Genomic DNA, 21,742 nt, shown 5'->3' with positions numbered 1-21,742 from the left:
CCTCACAGCTGTGGGCAGCACGACCGGTACCAGTCTGCCAGTACCAGAATCCCTCTGGGGGATAGAAGTGCCTTTGAGCAAAATGTTTGGATGAGTGCTGGAGTACAAGGTAAGTGTCCCACCACACGTGCACACACAAGCTTGTATGTTGGCTCCAACGGGGAAGGCTTCAGGGGAGAGGCATCAGGCACATCCTGGGAAACCCAGGGGGAAGGAGGGGCCCGTCAGATGCCAGAAGCTCCACACTGTGCGCTGTAGCCTCCCACGGATCTTCAGTAAAGTCAGCTAAATCCCCCAACGCTCTCACTCTCTGAAGAGGGGTTTGTCACCATGGAAACCAAAGAAAGGACAGCATCTCATCTTGGAGCTAACCCCATTCATTAGGGGAGTCAGCTGTGGGAAACCCAGACCCTGAATGCACAGGGGGCCTCTGGGAACTTGGAAATAGTAGGGGGTGGGCCCCAGAGACCGTATGCTTTGTGGAGAACTGCGCCAGATGGACCTGGTTCTCCAGGGGGACAGACGTCCCAGCTGAGAGATGGCGCTCAGAAAGAGCAAATTAGACCAGACTCCTACTGGTATGGGAGAGCCTTCTCCACACTGTGGAGTGCTAGCTGACCTTGAGGTGGCAATGCCTTTTCCTGCCCACAGGGACCTTTGGTCTCCAGGAGTGCTGCAGCCCCTGGGAGGCAAGCTTCTCTGCTCTCCAGGTCCACCTGAGTATCTTCATCAACATTCACCCCTAAAAGGAGACCTATTCATCCCCCTCCTGCCTGATAGTCCCAGCTACGGAGGCGTTGGTGTCAGGAATCGTGGATACCGATGGATGGCGGCAAATATCCCGACACAGGAAATCATTCCTTGGCAACTGGCCCCCCCCAGCAAGAGTGGGAAGAATATAATCTAGAGCTTCCATGGGGCCTCGACTGCAAAATCCATATGCAGCCTAACGGCCCACAACTGCCTCTGACTGGAAGTCTGAACAGCATCCCAGGCCAAAAGGCTCCCGCTATGCCAGCCTCAGCCCTTTTGGGGATGGGAAAGCAGGTCAGGGAGCCTCTGAGGGCAGGGCTGAGGAGGCGGCTCTGCTGGGCCAGCCACTCTCACCCCTGCGTGAGGACCCCCGGGGAGAGCCAGCTCCCAGGGCAAGGAACTCACATGCCTCAGGGACCAGGTGGGTGACGCAGGTGAGTGAAGGAGCAGATGTAAGATGGTTGACACCAACAAACAGTCAGGGACACAAAAGCGAGTGGTGGGGACTGTGGAGAACTGAGCGTACAGGCCCTGTCCAAAAGGGTGGATGCTATTCAACTCATGTCTGTGTGGCCCTGTGTGACCCACCACTGCTGGAGTCTTCCTGTTGTCCAAGAGCCTGAACCCTGAGGCTTCCATGAAATCTGATCTTGCCAGTTTGAAGTGAAAGAGACTCTTATTCAGCCCCAATATCCACCCTCTCCTCCTTTGGCGGCTGGAATCTGGCCATGACCGTGGTCTATCTCGGACCATGTGGACGAGGGCAGTATTTGGGGATGCGACAGTGACAATCTCGGAGAATCCTGGGTCCCCAGTGTGGAGCTGAGATACCTGACTAGTTCAGGCTCTTATGTGAGAGAGGAAAACAAGCTTCGATCACATATAAGCGGCTGGTATTTTGGGATGTCTGGCTCAGCGGTCAGACTTAAAATCCTCCCTAATACAGTTGGCCCCAAATTCCATTGAAGGAGGCTAAGTGAGCCCAGCCAGCTCTGTCAGCCAGCCAGGGCCAGTTTGCAGCCCTGACCTGAAGTGATGTTCTGAAAGGACCCTATGGGCTCATGCGGCTCCTCTGGTTACGAACCTCTGAGAGTTCCCGTCAGCTCGGCTAAGTCCAAACTCCCCGGAAACCCAAAGCAGGGCCTGCACAAACAGCCCTGCATTTGGTTCCATCTTTTATACTCCCATGCAGTTGCGATAGCTACTCCAAACTACCCACAGTTTCTAAGCCTTCAAGGTCACCGCCTCTTCCAGGCAGCCATCCTCTCCCCCAGGCTGAGTCAGTCATGCCCTCCTCTGCCTTCCCACCACCCCTTAAACATACCCTATTAATACCTTATTACATCATGTGGCATTCTAATTGCATCAAGCTGTGAAAGCCAGGGTTCTGGAGGCAGACAGACTGAAATCTCAGTGCCCAACTCACAAGCTGTGTGATCTTTGGGCTGGTTAGTTACTCAGCCTCTCTAAGCCTCAATTTCCTCATGGGTGAACTGGTGATAATACTGATTAAACAAGTAGAGACAGAATACCTATCGTGCCAGGTGTCCTGCTAAGTGCTGAGCATACAAAAATGCACCTGTCATCCATCGTGAAGCTTACAAACGCACGGTAAGGACTGCCTTGAAAGAAAATCTTTTCTTTTTTTTTTTTCTTTCTTTTTTTTTTTGCAGTACGTGGGCCTCTCACTGCCGCGGCCTCTCCCGTTGCGGAGCACAGGCTCCAGACGCGCAGGCTCAGCGGCCATGGCTCACGGGCCCAGCCGCTCCGCGGCATGTGGGATCTTCCCGGACTGGGGCACAAACCCGTGTCCCCTGCATCGGCAGGCAGACTCTCAACCACTGCACCACCAGGGAAGCCCGAAAGAAAATCTTAAACAAAAGTTACTTCAGTGCAGTTGCGATTAAATTTACAAAGGAAAAGTACCATGTGTGGGTAACAGGGGGATCCAACCTAGTCTGGGGGAGGGGATCAGAGAAAGTTTCCTTGAGGAGGTGGCATTTATGAAGAAACGGAAAGTAGGGGCTGGCTAAGGCCAGTGAGGAGAGCTGCAGGGAAGGCAGTCCCAGGAAGAAGGAAGAGTATATACAAAGGCCCTGAGGTAGGAAGAGAATGTCCTTTTCCAGGAACCCAACAGGATAATGGTAATGATGTTTGAGAGCAGAGCAGCTGTGTCTTTGCGTCTCCAGGGCCCAGATCAGAGCTTGGCACGTAGCAAACATTAACAGATATCTGCTAAATGAGTGAAAGACTCTGTTCAGAGTCCACCACCCTCTGTTTCAATGACTAACACGTTACCACGCACTGGCTGCGTGTTTGCCAAGCACCAACCACACACCAGGTGCTGCGTGGGACTGAAAAAAGATGCAGACATGGATCAGTCCTGGGTCATGCCCTCAGCCTTGCCACTCCCAAAGCCGGGAAGCACGAATAGGGGACCCCAAACATGAGGTTAAGGCTCAAGGCTTGTGGCAGAGACCAGCCGTTGTCCACCAAAACCTGTTTCCTTTCTTCCATGGTACTGATGCCACGCAAGCCTCCTGGGCAGCAGGCATGGCCACACAGAGCTCTTGCCAAAGGTTTATGAGTCGACACTCCAGGTCAGGGATGAAGACGCCAGGCAGGCCTCCTCCACACTCTTTCCCAGCTTCCTGGGTGGCCCAGTTTCAACCATGCAGACAACTGGGTGCCCTAAGTGTTGGCAGAGTGATGACTTGGACGGAACCAAGTTCCTGAAATGACCGGCAGGGGCAGAGCTGCTCCACCAACCGAGGCTATTACCTAAGAGAGAAACAGCCTCTCGGTTCCGTAAGCCTCTGTATGGGGGGTCTCTTTGTTACAGCGGCACAGCCTTACCCTGACTAACACAGCACCTGAATAAGAGACATGGTTCTAGGAGTTTGGAGCAGGAAGTGGCCATTTTGTACTGCAGGAATCAAGGAAGACTTCCTGGAGGAAGGTGGCATTTGCACTAGGCTTTAAGGAAGTCTGTATTCCAAGTAAATAAGTGTGTTTCCATTGTGGCAATACTAAACAGCTAATAAAGACAATGAGGCAGATCCATATGTGCAGACACGGGGAAAATGCCTGAGTTCTGTTGTTACGAGAAGAAGGCAAAGTGCATACATCCATGTTTCCATTGCTCTGCAGAAAAATGTGGTTGTAGATGGAGAGAAAATAATGGGGAAAATACCGGCTAAACTGAGAAGTGGGGCCGCAGCACAAGGGAAGAAGAAGGATTTTCTTAATTTTCACTTCTCTGTTCTACTGGGCTATTGTATCTTTTGACAATGAATACCTATCACACTATAATAAAACTTTCCTGTATTTCTAAAGCAAATTGGAAATGTGCTTGTCCTATCCTGCCCGGCCAGGACTTGAGCTCTGGAAGAAGGCCCTGGTGTAACTACTAGTCCTCAGAGTGTGGGATTCAGGGATTCCGGGACAGGGAGGTTAGGAATCAATTTCCAGTTAGTCAAGTCTGAGCTTAGTGGTTTCCCAGAGACAGAAGTCTCAGAGGCAGGGAGTTCACCCTCTCTGCCTGGGCCAGGAGCGAGGAAATGTGACCTCATCGGGCCAGGCCATGACTAAACAGGGAAGGCCCGGGCAACATCCCATCAAAGGCAGGATGGGTCCCTTGTCTCCTGTGGTACAGGATGGACTGTGACTCAGAGAGGGAAGCCCACCCACGGAAAAGGTGGCCAGATGAATCCCAGCTGCTTCAATTAGTGACTCCTCACATCTCATCTGTCCTCGGCCATCAGGGAGGAACTGAGGCAGCCCAGCTGGCAATGGCGAACTTGTACTCACTGTATGGTAGAGCCTCTTTATTACAGCTGCAGACCTTTATCACAACTGCACCTGCCTTCTGGGAAAGGGATGGGGTCCTGGGACCTCAGAGCAGGAAGAGGCCATTGACCTAGGAAGTTGACCATTTTCATAATTCTAGAACAGAGGTCAAGAGCCAGAGAGTAAATATTTTAGGTTTTTTGGGCCATCCGGTCCCTGTCACAATTACCCAACTCTGATGTTGTAGCAAAGAAGCAGCCACATGAGATACATAAACGAACAGGCATGACTGTGTTCCAATACAACTTTATTTACAAAAACAAGCAGTGGGCGCAACAATGTGGATGTACTTATCACTACTGAACTGTACATTAAAACAGGCTGACGTGGGACTTCCCTGGCAGTCTAGCAGTTAAGACTCCACGCTTCCAATGCAGGGGGCATGGGTTCAATCCCTGGTGAGGGAACTAAGATCCCACATGCCACATGGCCAAAAAATGGCTGAGATGGTAAATTTTATAGTATGGTTTTTTTACAATTAAAAATTAAAATTTTAATTCAAATTAAAAAATAAAAACAGGCAGTGGGCTGGATTTGGCCCCCAGGCTGTAGTTTGCCAACCCCCTGTTCTAGAACATCGCAGCTGGAAAGACCCTCCGAGGACACAGCCTCTTCTGCTATAAGGCAGGTTCCTTTAACAAGGGTACTTCATCTGTGATTGGTAAATAGGGAAAGGATGTTGAAATAACAGGGAAATTGTGCCCATACGTGATTTTCCCCAGCACGCTAGTATTTTTAAATAGTCCGGAGCAAGCACAATTTTAAAAAATATCTTTAGCAGGATTTAAAGAACTTACGAAAAAGACTAGAATTTTGTAGAAATGCCTTCGCTTGTTATAAGTAGTAGCTGGATCAGTGGCTCCAAGGACCTCCATGCTGTCACGGGATTAAGCAATGTGGGGACATGGCAAGTTGAGATGAAGAAGCTATAAAGTCATTCCTACTACCTCTCCTGAAACAATGGGTTAATGACGAAGGCAATCCTTTCAATCATATTTTTAGTGAAAATGGTCCCGATTAGAAGCCACTGCCCCCCAGGATCTCCCTCTCAGGAAGCAAAGGGAGCCTCAGGGTTTAAGGCTGAAACGTGTGAATGAGTGTGTAGCTGGGCTCAAATGCCCCGGGCGTCTGCACCTGCTCAAGTGTTTATTAGAATTGGTATTGATTTTGTGGTGCTCCGGTAGATTCTGAGCGATCTGCCCGAACTCTTTTTTTCTCGTTGGCCCTGTTCTTATTAGTGCACGATTATACAGATCACAGTGTCTCACAAGAGCGCATTTATGGCAAGAGAGCAGTGACACCTGGGACTTTTCTCAACCACACCGCACCACTCTGGATGAGAACTATGACCAATGGTGGCTGCTAACATTCATTGAGGGCTTACTGGATGCTGGCATTGCGCTAAAGGACTTATACACCCCCTCTCTCCACAGCAATCCTATATTATCATTCCCGTTTCAATAGAAGAGAACACTGAGTCTCAGAGGGTAGGGGACCTGCCCAAGTCGGTAATTAGAGCCAGGGAGGGCCCTCTCTATCCTTTCAAATCTCCTTGCCTGACCCATGTCCTCACCTCCTTACAGCACGCACGTCTGAGAATCCTAGAATGTGCCTCCACCTGCAGAGTTGATTATTCAAAATACGTAGTGAGAACCAGGGGAGAGAAATTGGATGCTGACCTTGAAGAGAAGTTCCCGCAGATGTGTGGGGAAACTGAACCAGAGGCAGCTTTGATGACTGAGGATGTCAAATCAGTTTTACCCTTACTGGGAACTCTAAAATCAGCAGAACCCAGAGATAAAGCCATGGGTGAAGCGATGGCCTTAAGGCACCCAAAATCACTTGGAGGTGATCACTTAAAGAAGTATGAAAGCCGATATTTAATGGCAAATGGGGCAGAGCACCTTTATTGATCAAAGGTCAACTCTGCTTGGCCACAGGGCCATTCAGAAGAGAACATGCCCAGGACCGAACGTCGGCGAAGGTGTAAGCAACACGAGCATTCATCCGCTGCTGGGGGAGTATAAATGGGTGACGCCGCTTTGGAAAAGCATCTGGCATTACCTAACCAAGGTAGCATGTGCATTCCTAAGACCCAGCAACTCCACTCAAAAGCATATGCCCCAGAGTGACTCTTGCCCGTGTGTACCCTGAGACATAGACAAGACTGTCCAGAGCAGCCTTGTTGGCAATGGCGACAGAACAGCAAGCATCCCAAATGCTTCCGTTTATATACAATTCAAGGATAGGCATCATCAAACATCACATGTTTGTGGACACATGGGTGAAACAACTATAAAGACCAGTAGAAAATGATTAGCATAACGTTAAGGATAGTAGCGAGCTTTGGGGAGAATTAGGGTGTGATGGAGAGGGACACACAGGGAGTATCTCAGGTTTGGTAATGTTCTAAATCCTTAACTTAGGTGGTAAGTGTATGGGTATTTTTATTATTATTCGTTAGACTATACACTTACGTTTTAAACACTCTTTTTGCATAAATGATATATTTCACAATTTTTTAGGTTTAGAAGTTGAAAAAAAAAAACAGAAAGAAAATGGCCTGGGGCAGGATAGAGCAAATTCAAGACCCTGTGGATGTTTAAGGGGCAGCCAATTCTCCATAGCCTCAGATAACATGCTCAAGCACTCCCTATAATATTAGGAATGCAGCTTTCGGTTGAAATCCAAAACTCCACTAGAAGTGGCCTAAATAATAAAGGCATTCGATGATCTCTCATAACAAGAAGGTTGGTGGTTAAGAAGGTTGATGAAGTAGCTGAGTGATGCATTTCTCTGAAATTCTCCTAGAGGCACAAGATGGCTGCTGCAGCTCCAGACATCACATCTTCACCCAACCAGAAGTAGGAAGTAGGGAAGGAGCCAGGATAGTAAGGAAGACTTCCCTCATATGCCCACATCCTTTCATCAAGGGGAAAATATTTCCCCAAAAGTCCCAGCAGAGTTCCACTTACATCTCACTGGCCAGAACTGGGTCATTTAAACACTGCTAGCCACAAGGGAGGCTGGGTAAATATCTGCCCTTTTCAGCCTTCCTGTCAGATAGACAAGGAAGGAGAGGGAATGCCCACTGGGCAGGAAACCGTAATGCCTGTCCCAACCCACCCCCACCTCTAGGCAAATGAAGTACATCTGTCCCACCACTGATGCCTTCAGATCTGTCAAATAAACCATGCCTCACGTGGAAACTGGAGTGGATACCACAGAGCCCCAAAACGAATGGTTGAGATGTGTCTGTTTCCTCCATGAGATTCTTGGGAGGGGGCTGCTCTGAAAAGCATTTGCTCTCCAGCCCCCACCCCAGCTCAGAGTGATAAACCTCACTTTGTCAGTCAATAACAGTCGCTATCAGATGATGAAGTAAGTCAGCAAGTCCTCCTGCTGTCATGATCTGGTCATTTGGAACTCTGGTGTATGATGGTGATGACCCCAATGCCAGACCCTATAGAAAAGGGAGAAGCTAGTCAGGGGAGGCCACTAACCACTTTACCCACTGGTTGCAAATCAACTGGAAACTTGAGCTTCGAGGGCCCAAAAGTTCACTACAGTGGTAGGCCATGGCAGCAAAGCACTGAGCGGGGGAGCAGAAATCCAGGCAGTGCTGGCCTACAGTCCTGCAGACAATGACAGCCTGGCACCTGAAATACAACGGCCCTGGAGACAGGGCATCTGTTGTCCTGTCTGCCACAGTCCCCACCACTCCCTATTGTTTCTCCAACACTGAGGCCAGGGGTTGACTGCTGTTTATCATCACGCTCACATGGTTCTTATTGCCCTTGGCCACTTCCCAAGTTTGGGTTACCTGTCTGGTCTTACACTTGAGTTTTGGATCCTTGAACTGAAGCACTGAAGACAGTCAAGTTTCCTGTTCTGTGGTGAAAGTAACAAGTCTACTCTCACATCAATGCCTTCATTCGCTCTGGGGCACTGATGCGGTAAATGATTGAAGTCAGACTCAATGCTTGTTCCCAAAGAGATGAAAATCAGCCCTACCATCTTGCTGGGCATCAGTCCATGCAGTGAAGCCGACATGCAAAATGGCTATGTGGGGTGCCATCTCTGCACACTGACTCAAATGCTGCTCTGGAGGTGACTCCAAAGCACAGCTCTTCGTGACTATCGTTACATGGTGTGTCATCCCAGGAAACCCGAGCACCGACTTACAGTTACAAAATTAGGAAATAAAATGAAGCCCAGAAAAATTCATGAAGGTGATGCATTTGGCAGCATGTCTGAAATAATAATGACAACTAGGGCTCCTATGAAGCTTATCGTGTCAGCCATTGTTCTAAGTGCTTTTACCCAGATTAATTCACTTAATCCTCACAAAAACCCTAGGAGGCGGGTACTACTATCCCTATTTCAGATGGGATGTGGTAACCAGCCCCCTACATGACTCCAGGGAGCCTTACCTCCTGCTCTACACACCCCTGTGCATGAACCAGGGATAACGGACTACTACAGAAGTGGCAGTGTGTGACATCCAAGGCCAGGTCACAAAAGGCACTGCAACTTCTGACTTGGTTTCTGGACCACTTGCTCTGGGGGAAGCCAGCCGCCATGTTGTGAGGGCTCTCAAGCAGCCCCATGGCGAGAGGCACGTGGAGAGGAACCCACTGGCCAGTGCCAGCCTGGCAACAAGACAGTGAGCCACCTTGCAGGCCAACTCTCCAGCCCCAAGAAAGCCTCAGGTGACTTCAGCCCCAACCCTCATCTACTGCAATCTCATGAGAAACCCCCACTCAGAACCGCCCATGAAACTGCTCCCAGATTCCTAACCCATAGAATCCCAGAGAGATAGTTCACAATTATTGTTATTTTAAGCCACTAGGTTTTGGAGGTGATTTGTTAGGCAGCAATAGATAACTATTACAGGTGGTAAAACTCAGGGAGGGAGACCGAAGTTAAATAAACTTCTGTTTATTTATTTTAACTGGCAAGTAGTGGAACCAGGATTTGAACCCAGGCCATCTTGAGCCCCTGCAACTAACCACTCCACTATACTGCCCCTCTGGCTGTTTCCAAAAGAGATCCAGCTTGTGTTTAACTGCATCCGTCTCCCTTTCTCTGACTGCCTGCTCTGTGTTCCCAGTGTTACCTATATTAATTCATTTCACTCTCCCAACCACTCTGGCAAACACATAATATTCTCTCCATTTTATTCTTTCTATTAAAATGTAATTAGCCAAGTAATGCATCAATGCATTCCTCCTTCAAAAAAAAAAATCAATTAGAAGATAAGATCCCTAAATCTCCTTAGAACACTCCCATCCCTACCTCCAGGTCCCTCTCCCAAACTGACATCATCTGTTTGGTGGGTACCTTTCCAGATCTTTTTTTCTAGTCATTTATATTCATGTTTATGTCCCCCAAAAACTACACAGCAGAACAACTATGGGGTGAAGTCTCACGAAATAATGTTGAGCAGGACACCAGTCACAACAGAATCCACTGTGTGACTCCTTTAATGTAAATATAAAACGTAGGCAAAATTATACTATGGTGTTTAGGGTTGTAGGCTTAGGTGGCCAAATTGTCAAGTGAATCAAGGCAGTGACCACCAGAAATGCCAGGGCAGTGGGTACTTCTCAAGGTCAGGTGGGGGTCGTTGCAGAGGTGTGAGAGGAGTTTCTGGGGTGGTGGCAATGTTCTATTTTGACCTTCGAGGTGGTTCCACGGTGTTGGCTTTGCGATAAATTATTAAACGGGGCGTTTTCGTTTTGTGTACCTTTCTATAAGTACAATTCACAGATTTAAAAGGCTTAGTTTAAGAAACTATGTGTTCTCTACTTCTGTTTTAGAGCAAATTTCTCGTTCTGTCTTTCTAAACACTGCTTCTGTTCACTCACCAATAAGTCTATCCATTTGTCACCTGAAAATTTACTTCATCCTTTTTAACAGCTGCAGTATATACTACAGGGTGGATATTCCACAATTCACTTAGCCATCCCCTGATGAATATTTGGTGTGTTTCTAATTTGAACAAGACGGCAGTGAACATCTTTGTGGACATGGGCGTTTCCTTAGGGATGAGCCCAGCCGTTGGAATTGCTGTGGCAAAAGGTAAGAACATTGATAGTTTTAATAAACGTTGCCAAAATAGTGTTCATCGTGGTTGTACTGGTTCCTCTCCCCCCAGCATCGTGTGAGGATTCCCATGTTCCTTCATCCTTACCAACTCATGATATCCTCAGAGTGCTCCATTTTTTGGCCATTTGGGGGAAGGAAAATAGTGCCTCCTAATTGTCCATTTCACAGATGAAGAAACAGAGGCTCAGAGAACTTAAGCGATTTGCCTGAGACCACACAGCAAGGAAGTTGCAACACAGGGACTTGAATTCAGATCTTTCGCCTCCAAACCCAAGCTCTTGCCAAGATGTGGGGGTTTGATCCTTAAAGAACAGGTGCTCTTGAGACATGCCATGGATACCCCCTACCGAGGGGCTAAAGGCAACCTGATGTCCCCAAGGTCACAACCAGGTGAGATGCATGTGGAGCCTGGCCCGGGCGCTGGCAGGTAGACCACCACCTGCATGGAAATCATCGGGGAGGAAATGAGCTCGAAATGGAATTGACAAGGTGCCACCGCCAACTCTGATAGTAAATTAGATAAACTTGCATCTGACACGATGCATTTAGAGCATGGGAACACGAGGTTCTCAGCTGCTCCCGAGCAACAAGCCACTGAGAGTAAAAAATAAAACAATCTATGAAGCTACAAAACGCAATAATGAATGATAACAGGCCCCAGAGCAGCAAGGGAGAATTATTGGAAAATCAGCTAAGAGCCCATCAGACTGGAGGCCTGAGCAGCTGGCAGCAGGAGATGGTGAACAGTGGCAGAGAGGACGGGACCTGCAGTCGGAGATGCCTGGGTGTGAAGCGACTCCCACACTTGCCGACTAAGTGACCTTAAACAAATCCCTGAAGCTCTCAAAGACTCAGCTTCCTTGACTGTAGAACAGGAATGAAAACAGCATATACGACCTCCTAGCACTATTATGAGGATTAAATGAGATAGTGACTAGACAGGGCCCAGGGCTGCCAAGCACAGTTGTTCAGGTTGTGCACAAACAAGGACATTTACCTGAGGCTGTGAGTTGGGCTTCAGTCAAACCCATCCTCCATGCCCAAGCAGGAGGCTTTCTCAATTTTGCCAGAGCCTGCCATGTGCTGCAACAGCCCTGAAAGTGCTAGGCACTTTCAAGCAGGTGCTTGATAAATGGGAGTGTTAGGATCACGGCCACCTGATTCCCCACTTGGGGGCTCAGGCCATTCTGACGGTGTCTGTAACAAGACCTCCTCTCCTAGGACCAAGAGAAAGTCCCCATGCAAAGGTCCTGAAAGCAAACCTTGCAGGACTGAGAGGAATGAGTCGTGTTCCCCCAACAGCCCATGTAAGAAAAGCTGGAGTTCCAGTAAGTGCAAATGAACCAGAAGTTGCTGTGTCCTGTGCCTGCCATGGAGCTGCTGGCGAGCCACATCAGCAGGGAAGGAGGCGAGAAGCCAAGGTGATGGGAGAGCTTGACACTCCCCATACGGGAACTCCCAGTAGGGGAGGGCTTGGGAGGACTGGAGCCCCACCTCTAAAGGGCCGCCCCAACCTCCATGTCTTTGTGCTTTTCTTTCTGCCTAAAATGCTCTCTGCTTTGTCAATCTCACCCATCCTCCTAGACCCAGCTCAAACGCCACCTCCCTGGCTCCCCCAGGCCCTCGCACACCTGTCCCAGGCTAGAAGGACTAACTGGGTCTTATTCTCCCTGGAACCGCCACCCCCCAACTGGACATAATTGGTTATCTATCTGTCTGATAAATTAATGAATAAGTGACTGAGAGAGAGAGAGAGAGAGAGAGAGCCTGGCCTTCCTCTAGGACCCTTTGAAAGGGCGGGGACCCTCATCCTTGCCTGTCCTTTTATAATTAGGACCAGTGAGGTCTGAAGTCAGAGAACAGTGTGTTAGGACAGGAGAGTGCTGACAGTTAGGCGTGATGTGCCTGTCATTCTGATGGCCCCAAGGGCTACAACAGGATAAAATGTGACCCACAGCCAAGGCAGAGATACACCATGGCAGGTGCTGCGTGGAGGATAATGAGCTGGGGAAGGATGCTCCTTGCTACAGAAAGAAGCTCTCTAGAGGCCTTCAGTCTCGCTGGACCACCTGCACTTGTAGGACCACACTTCTATTCCAGGGTCATTTTTAAAGAAATTGATCAAACACGGCGCTCCAGGTCCAAGGCCAGCCCCGTGTTCAACCAAGCCAAGCTCCCAGGTCGTCTTGGGCCTGGGTCTACCAGAGCCCTCCCTGGTCCTGCTGCACCTTCGTCACTTGCTTGCCAATCACTCTCCCTTCCAGTTGTGAGCACCTGGAGGGCAGGGACTGAATCTTGTAAGATCTTCCAATTCCAGCCCCCAGCATAACGGCAGGAGCTCAGTAAATGGTTCTGACTGAATGAACGGCAGCAAGCTCAAGAGAAACCAGGAGAGGAGCCCCTTCTGCCCTGGCCTGAGTTTGGTCCTCACTGGAGGCTGATGCTGCCGCAGGCTTCAGATCCCAAAGTGGATGAGAGCAGGAAGCAGGATGGTAAGAAGGAAGAGGGTCAGGATGGGTATGAGGCAGCTTTTGCTGCAATGATGAAGAGTCCTAAGATCTCAGCTGCTTTCAGTACCAAACATTTATTTCTTATGCTTGTTACACAAGGGCAGCAGGTTGGCCACAGCTCAAGCAGGTTCAGCTGGGCTCAGCTGGGCTTGGCTGCACTGGGCTCTGTGTGTCCTCTCTCTGGGACCAGGCAGAAGCAACAGCCACTATCTGGGGCTCTGTGTTCTCATGACAGGGGTCTGAAGCTAAAGGAGGGCAGAGGCTTGCCATGCTTGGATATGGCAGACATCACATCAGCTCACATTTCAATGGCCAAAGCAAGTCACATGACCATTCCAAACTCAACGGTGGTAGGAAGTACACAGGGCCTCCAGGGACACACGGTAATGGTGGAGAGGAAATGAATAATTGTGAATAAATAATACTATCGAGCACAGTATGTTATTTTTTCACTCTCCAGCTTCCCCTCTCCTCGACTCCAGAAATACATTCCATGTGGTGTGAGCAGACCTAATCATCCCCACCACTGGGTAGGCAGAGGAATTAGGCCAGCCAATCGGAGTATCCCATTCACACCCCCAGGCCACGATGATTGGTTAAGGAATGGAAACGTGGTGTAAACAGGCCAATGAGAGCTCTCCCTGAGACCTTTCCACCAGGGCTACCAGGAAAAGATGTTCTCCTCCCTCTGGGGCTGCTAAGCAGGTAGCATGTGAGTGCAGGGCTTACCAGTGTCCACACCAATCCCCACAGAGAGCAGCACAGTCCAATATGGCGGCAATGGTGGAAATGTTCTGCGCTGCCCACATGTGACTGTGGCTGGTGCAGATGAGTTACTGAAGTTTACATTTTCTTTTGGGTTTAATTTAAATTTTATTTTATTTTAATTCATTCTGCATTTCAATCTTATAGCCATAGGTCGCTAGTGGCTAACGTACTGGATGTGACCAATATAGAGTCATCTAAGAAATGGAAGAGCCTTTTATGATTTCTGGGGACCCCGGGTCCCATCAGATTGAACCTGATGCCTTTGTCACTTATAAGAGCAAGTACATTTCTTTGCTTTGCTTAAGCTACTAGGGTTTCCATCATCAGAAGTGGAAAGAGTCTCAAGTAGTGCCATCAGCAGCAGTTATCACCTCCATTTATTTTGCCCTACTATGTGCCAGACATTCAGCTGATACACATGTGTCATCTCACTGATCTTTCTAAATAAGCCCATGAGGAACTCGGGAGCCAGACGGCCTGGGCTTGAGTCCCACCTTCACCAAGTACTGGCTGTAGGGCTTTGGGCGAGGTATGCACTTCTTGATGCCTCAGTTTCCTTATCTGTCTAATGGGGATGACAGTCATCCCTACCTCGAAGGGCTGTGAAGGCCAAGTGAGTTATTAACTGTGGATTGCTTACAACAGTGCCAGGCACGTAGCAAACAGTCCCTAGTGTTAACTGGGTGTTTTTATTATTATTTTCATCCTGATCCTGCAAGGGAGTAAACTGAGGCTCACCCTGCAAAGTGGCAAAGGTGACAAAGCCAGGACTGGAACATCAGCCTATAGGATTCCAGAATGTAAACTCTTTACCACCACCACACTCTGCTGCCTGTGGCTTTTAAACTCTGTCCATGGTCGTGACAAGACTGATATTAATGAGCTCTAGCACGCACTGCATGCCCAAGAATATACATCCCAGGCGGTTCTGCCTCAGAGCCCAAGCTTTTACCTCTCAGAGAAAGAAAATTATTCCCTTTTCAATGCTCCTCCTGTCCTTCTCTTAATACCAAGGAGAAAGTCCCACCTTAGTACTGATGTGTCTTTAATGCCTCTCTAGTACTTGCGCAGAGAGAGCCAGCCTAAGGCTCAAAAGCCGACCATACTATCTAAAGGGGATTTATTACTATCTAATAGGCCCTGTGCTTAACCTCTATGCTATATGCCTCCAGAAGATGCAGGAATTCCCTCTCTCTAGAGGTACTATGGCTCCTGGTAGCCAGAAAGGCAGTAGTTAGAGACGGGAGGCCTCGGCTTCAGGGAGCTCTCGGAGCCTGTGGAAGTGACCCACAGTCTGCCAGGCTCTCATTCCCAGCCCAGGTAAGTTTCAGAGGGTGACGGATGGCAGGGCGCTGGTCCCCACCAGCAGCCTTCTGTGACACCACCAGATGTCATACAGCCTGCGCCAGCCGGTGGACAGATTCTCAACCTGCAGGGAGCGGAGCTGCAGAAAGTGCCTTGACTCACAGCACGCGATCAGAAGCCAAAGGCCCGTATCTGAGTACCAAGGTGAGGGCCCTCGGGCAGTCCTCTGCCCTCTCTGGGCCTCAGTTTCCTCATCTGAGAAACAGACATAACAATACCCACCCCCAAAGAATGGTCCTAAGAAACAAACGAGGCCATACATGAGAAAGCACCGTGTAAAGAACTGAATGAGCGTGAACTGATACCATTTTTATTACTTGAGTACAAGTGTATTATTTACACGTAGGAATCATTAGCACAAAGTAAATGGCTGACACTAAGGTGAGATGGGAGCACCTGTAACTTTTTGAATTTTCTTTGTTTTTGTGTCTGTCTCTTGCTCTTTCAGGGCAGGGATCTTCTTACCCATCTGGGGAGCTCACTGCCTAAGGCAGTGCCCAGATCAGCAGAGACAGCAACAGATATTTGTTATATGGATGGATTGTGGATAAATGGAGAGCTGGATGTGTGGGAGTATGGGGGCATGGATGGACGGAGGAAGGGATGGATGATGGATACATGGATTGTGGATGGATGAATGGATGGGTAGTGATGGATAGATGGAAGGATGAAGGATTGATGGGTGATGGATGTATAGTAGATGGATGAAAGACGGATGGATGAATGGATGGGTGGTGAATGAGTGGGTGATGTATTTATGAGTGATGGATGTATAATGGATGGATAAATGGATGGAGGAGGGATGGGTGATGAAACTGAAATTTTAGGATGCAACTCTTGGCTGGGTCAGAATCTTACTCTGATACTAGATCCCAATACCCAAAACCCTCAAGGCACAGGGAGCGTGTGTGTGTGTGAGTGTGTGTGTGTGTGTATTGGTTGTGCTGTCCCGAGGGAGAATTTGGCAGAGAATGTCGGCTGTGAAAAAGAAGTTCAAATTGAAACGTACTTTTTTTTAAGTGCCGGGCGGCCTCCGGGGCTGCTCTCCAGCTCGGGCACGGAAGGACTGACAGACTCACACACCTGGCCTGGCACCACTTGGTCACTCCCTAAAATGTACTTTTTAAAACAACTTCTGGAGTGTGCCCTCTGCGAGTCTGCCTCCTCCCCAGTCTCCTACGCCAGCTACACACCCAGACCCATGCAAGGAAGGCTTGTGTTCAAGAGGCTGCAGGTCAGGTTGGTCAAGGTCAAAGATCCCCAAAAGGCATCCATCGTGCAGTTCAGCGCAGCCCAGCCCCAAGGGGCACTGATTTATCTCAAATGGATTTTCAAGAATGGTTGCGACCAAGAGCTCTGGCCTCTCACCAGAATTCTCAGTTACCTGGAGCGGCCTGTCCTCCAGGCAGCCCACCTATGATGCGTCAGTCTCAGTATTTGTCTGCCTCACTGTAGGTCTCTGGGGCCCTCCTTGAGCCAGAGGTGGGACCGGCAGGTAGTAACCTGGTGCAGTCTAATTCCCAGCCCCTCTCAATACCTCAGTGATGGGGGCACAAAGCGGGAGCAGCTAACCCCACCTACAGGGGCCAAGGAAGCTTCATCAGGGAAGCAGCGTTGACTTTGAATTAGGCTCAAAGGACATGTGGTTGACCCCTAGATGACTCACAGTGGCTTGACTGCACTGGGGCTCCCCTCATGCATACCGCACTTTCACCGGTGAACAGGTAATTATGACAGAGTGTGGGCGGAGAGATGACTCCGCACTTCTCTGTGAGCTGGGGGGGACAGAGAACAGGGCGAGATGAGGCACACCAACCAGGTCACAGATGGAGGGAGCCTTGCTTGCACAACCTCGAAGCAAGAGGAGGAAGGACTTTTCCAGGAGGACTGGGTGGGGGCCATTTCAGAAGGGAAGTGCTTGCAAAAGACACAGAGGCATGGAGAAGCCCTTTGAAGAAAGAGGTAGCAAGGTGCTTGTCTGTGGTTCTGCCGGCCCAGCACCCATGCTCCCCAACTCTGGTAGCGGCATCTTGACTCTCCTTGGGGCACCACCACCCTCAGTGTGTGAGATTCTGTTGGGGCTGACTCCACCCCTCACTCCAGCGGTAAGCCAGTGACCCAGGCCTAGACTATCAGGGCCACATTCTTCACAATGGCAGGGTTAGTGATGTCAAGTGACCCAAACCTGGCTAACGAGGCCTGCCTGGGAGGTTTACTGGTGCTAAACTGGGGTGAATAAATACATGGAGCTGTTGGGGGCTACCATAGAGTGAATCCAACAACAAAAAAAAAGAAGAATTCTGAAATGGAGAGAAAAAAAAAAACAGAAACAGAAGGAGAAACAAAGGGAAGTGGAGAGAAAGAGAGACACTGAATCCCGTTGACATCATATGAGCACCTGGATCTAACCGAGCCTGAAGCCATCTCTTTTCCCTTGCGTGAGCCAATAAAATCTTGTTTGCTTAAGCCTCTTTTTCCCAAAGTCTTTTTGCTTCAACCAGTTTGAGTTCTGTCACTTGTGGCCAAACAAGTTGCCTTATTCATTTTTGTATCTCAATTCCCATACAAGGAACTCAGGACTGGGGAAAGGGATGGGATTCAGCCCCGTCCTTTATGGTAACTGTGCACAGGCCATGCTGTAGTGGTTCATTAGTATGAGCATCATTGCTTGAGCTCATCCATTAACTTTCCCAAAGCAAGGTATCCAAGAACATGAGGCCCCTCTAGGTTCCAAATGGATGTGTCCATTTGGACATTCATAAGAGGCTTCACCAGAGGGGTGACCTTAATTTCCTGCCTACTTTAAGATCCTAGATTCTTTGTAGCAAGCTGAGGTGACCTGAGAGATAAGCACAGTTGTGACCCCAGCACACGGATGGTGCTCTATAAACAGCTGCCCGATGAGTCAGTTAATGCTACCTTATGTAAATGTTAACATAAATACGAGACTCGCTTTCTGGACGTGCAGAGCGCAGAAGGTGAGCTCCGTGCCAATTTCCATCAGCAGCCCCTCCAAGGAGAGCCTTGACATCACAGGGGGAAAAAACTGCATCCTGGGGCTTTTTGAGCCTTGACAGGAATTACAACCCTGCTGGAAAGGAAAATAATCTAGAAGTAGAGAATATTAGGATTTATAATGAAAAAGCAACGAGAATGTATTATGCCAAGATCAGCAGGGAGCCGCGTCTCTTGGGTTTTCAAGATACACAGGAAAGAGAAGAGACAGCTCCAGCTCTATACCGGAAGGTTCCTCTCCAGTGAGCACCCCTGGCTTTCAGGGTGGAAATGGCTGGAGACGCATGAACTCAATGAGAAACACACTTCTTTTCTTAATTTGGGTATCCAGCAGATTTGATTCTCCCATAGATTAGGTAAAGCTACTGAAACAAGTAAGAGAGTTCCTAAAATCCAAATACAAGCATCCAACCAATGTCTTTAAATTCACTACGGGCCACGTTTGCTTTGGAAAATTAGAAAGTTACAAAATAAAAAACATGAATGATGGGCTTCCCTGGTGGCACAGTGGTTGAGAGTCCGCCTGCCAATGCAGGGGACGCGGGTTTGTGCCCCGGTCCGGGAGGATCCCACATGCCGCGGAGCGGCTGGGCCTGTGAGCCATGGCCGCTGAGCCTGCGCGTCCGGAGCCTGTGCTCCGCAACGGGAGAGGCCACAATAGTGAGAGGCCGCGTACCACAAAAAGCAAAACAAAACAAAACAAAACAAAACAAAAAAACCATGAATGATAACATGCAGAGCTGGTAGATTCCTACACTGATGTATGCACTAAGCACTCCCAGGTAACCTCAACCCATCCTCCCCGCCATCTCCCTTCCTCACCCCATCGCCCCCACCATGCCCCCTCTACTTGACATGGCCTCTGCGCTGTCACACAGACACAATACACTTAACACGGCCAGTCTGAACTCAAGATTCCCTCCCCTCCTGCTAAATAAATTAATAATAAATAATAAAAACAAAAATCTGTTCCCACTTCAATCTTCTCCATCCCAATAGTGGACACAATCATGTGTGTAGAACAAAAGTCTAGGAGTTGTCCTCAGTGCCTCCTTTCCCTCACTCCACATCCAATTTGTCAGTTGATCCTGTTGGCTGTATCATCAAGCTATACCCTGAATCCATCTAGTTCTCTCCACCTCCCCCTGAGGCCAAGCCACCAGCATCTCTCACCTGGCCCATCACCTGTTAAGTCTCCTATTCCTGCCTCTATCCAATATTCTCCACTCATCAGTCAAAATGCTCTTTTGTTCAATGCAAATCATATCCTTTCACCTCTCTGCTTAAAAGCCCTCAAAGGCATCCCAGTGTATTTAGCATAAAGTCCAAATTTTATACCACCGCCAGCAAGGCTCTGTACGACCAGTTCTCTCCCAAGCAATTTGACCTTTCTTGTTCCGCAACAGCCCCACTGACCTCCTTCGAGGTCTTGCAATCTGCCAGGCCATTCCTACCCCAGGGCCTTTGCACTTGCTGCCTCATCTTCCTATACCACTCTTCCTTCCATTCTTACCATCTTCTAGGCTTCCACTCAAACGTCACCTCCTTAGAGAGGCCTTCTCTGCCTCCCCTCCCGTCCAAAGGAGATCTGCTCCCACACAAGCCCACAAGCAGAACAGTGGGCATAGCGTGACCCCATTTATAAGACATGAATATATACAAATACTTGAAAAGTGCTACCAGAGGTCACCCCTGGGAGAGGAAGTGGGTGGCTGGGAACAAGGAGACTTTTTACTGTGCATTGTTTAACGCCTTTGAATTTTAAATCATGTGCATATATTATTATTCCAAAATGTTTCATTAAATCAAATAAAATAAGGAAGGAAAGAAGGGAGGGAGAGAAGAGAAAAAGAAAACAGGGAGAGGGAGAGAAAGAGAAATACTCTTGGGAAATTGTCCTAAGGAAATGATTCCACAAACAAAAATGTTCTATTCAAGAATGGTGTTAAACTACAAGGAATCCAAAAACTAAAAATAAAATAAATGCCCAGCAACACAGGAAGGACTCAGGAAATACTGCTTTGTGAATAGGACGGAGTAGTATGAAGCACTTAATAATGGTCATTATTAAGACTGCAGAAATGTGGAGAAATATTTTTGACAATAATGGAAAAGCAGACTCTAAAAGAGTATATTGAGAAGGGAAAATACTGTCAAATTGTTGAAGAGAGAAGGCCCATAGCTTTCATCACTTTCTCCAGGGAGTGTGCAACACAGAAAAACATTGGTAACATCTCAGCTCTAAGCATGGGCCCATCTTTGAGATCAGAAACTGAGGCTCACAGGGTGCCCACGCAGGACTGGCGTGGCAACAAATGCAGGGTTAGGACTCCAGGAGATCTTAGCAGGGTGATACCAGGCCAGGGTTTCATAGCCTCCGCACTACTGACATATGGTGCTAGATAATTCTCTGTTGTTAGGACTGTCCTGTGCACTGTAAGGTGTTTAGCAGCATCCCTGGCCCTGACCCACTGGATGCCAGTAGCAGCCCCCGCATGCAGCCGAGAACCCCTATACTAGGCAAATTTCTGAACTTCTCTGACTGCTAGTTTCCCCAACTGTAAAATAGGAGAGTGGCTAGCACGCAAACTCTCTCCTCTCCTTTATATACACTAATATATAAAGCTACATATTTTTAAATTCTACTATTTGGCTGCCTCGGGTCTTAGCTGCAGCACGCTGGATCTTCCTTGCGGCATGCAGGATCTTTCGTTGTAGTGGGCGGGCTCTCTAGTTGCGGCGCTCGGGCTCAGTAGTTGAGGCGTGCGGGCTTAGTTGCCCCGCGGCATGTGGGATCTTAGTTCCCCGATCAGGGATCAAACCCGCGTCCCCTGCATTGGAAAGCAGATTCTTAACCACGGGACCACCAGGGAAGTCCCAACAGCCCTATTTTTTAAAGAAGATGTATATTAATTGGGTTTCTATGGTGCCTTTTTAATTTAAATAAAATAGGTGAGGATCCTTCTCTCGTGGGAACCCCAGTTGCCAGCTTTTCGGTAGCCTGTCTCAGTGACAGTAATTATTTATTGTCCACTCACCCCCACATACATACGGGTCCGGTTTTATAGCACACGGGTGCCCCTTCACAGGGGGACTCTAATGGGGCCACGATTAATTCATAAAATATTAGGAAGCACTTCACCACACACCACGATAATAGCCCCGATTTCCACACAGGGTCTTTGTAGTTTAATGGCAGCTCAAATAATAAATTGCTTTAATGTCTTATTCAAGCTTTTCCAGAGACTGGAAATGTCAGCTCTAGAATTCGAGATTTCCTCATCCAACTCTCATTTTTCAGATGGGAAATCTGAGCTCCTTCCACCTAAAGGGACGTGACCTGTCTGAAGTCTCACAGCTCATAAACAAGA

The sequence above is a fragment of the Neophocaena asiaeorientalis genome, unplaced genomic scaffold (genome assembly GCF_003031525.2).
Source record: "Neophocaena asiaeorientalis asiaeorientalis breed wild unplaced genomic scaffold, Neophocaena_asiaeorientalis_V1.1 scaffold91, whole genome shotgun sequence".
Taxonomy (NCBI): domain Eukaryota; kingdom Metazoa; phylum Chordata; class Mammalia; order Artiodactyla; family Phocoenidae; genus Neophocaena; species Neophocaena asiaeorientalis.
The sequence above is the reverse complement of the archived record's forward strand: the minus strand, read 5'-3'. Positions refer to the sequence as shown.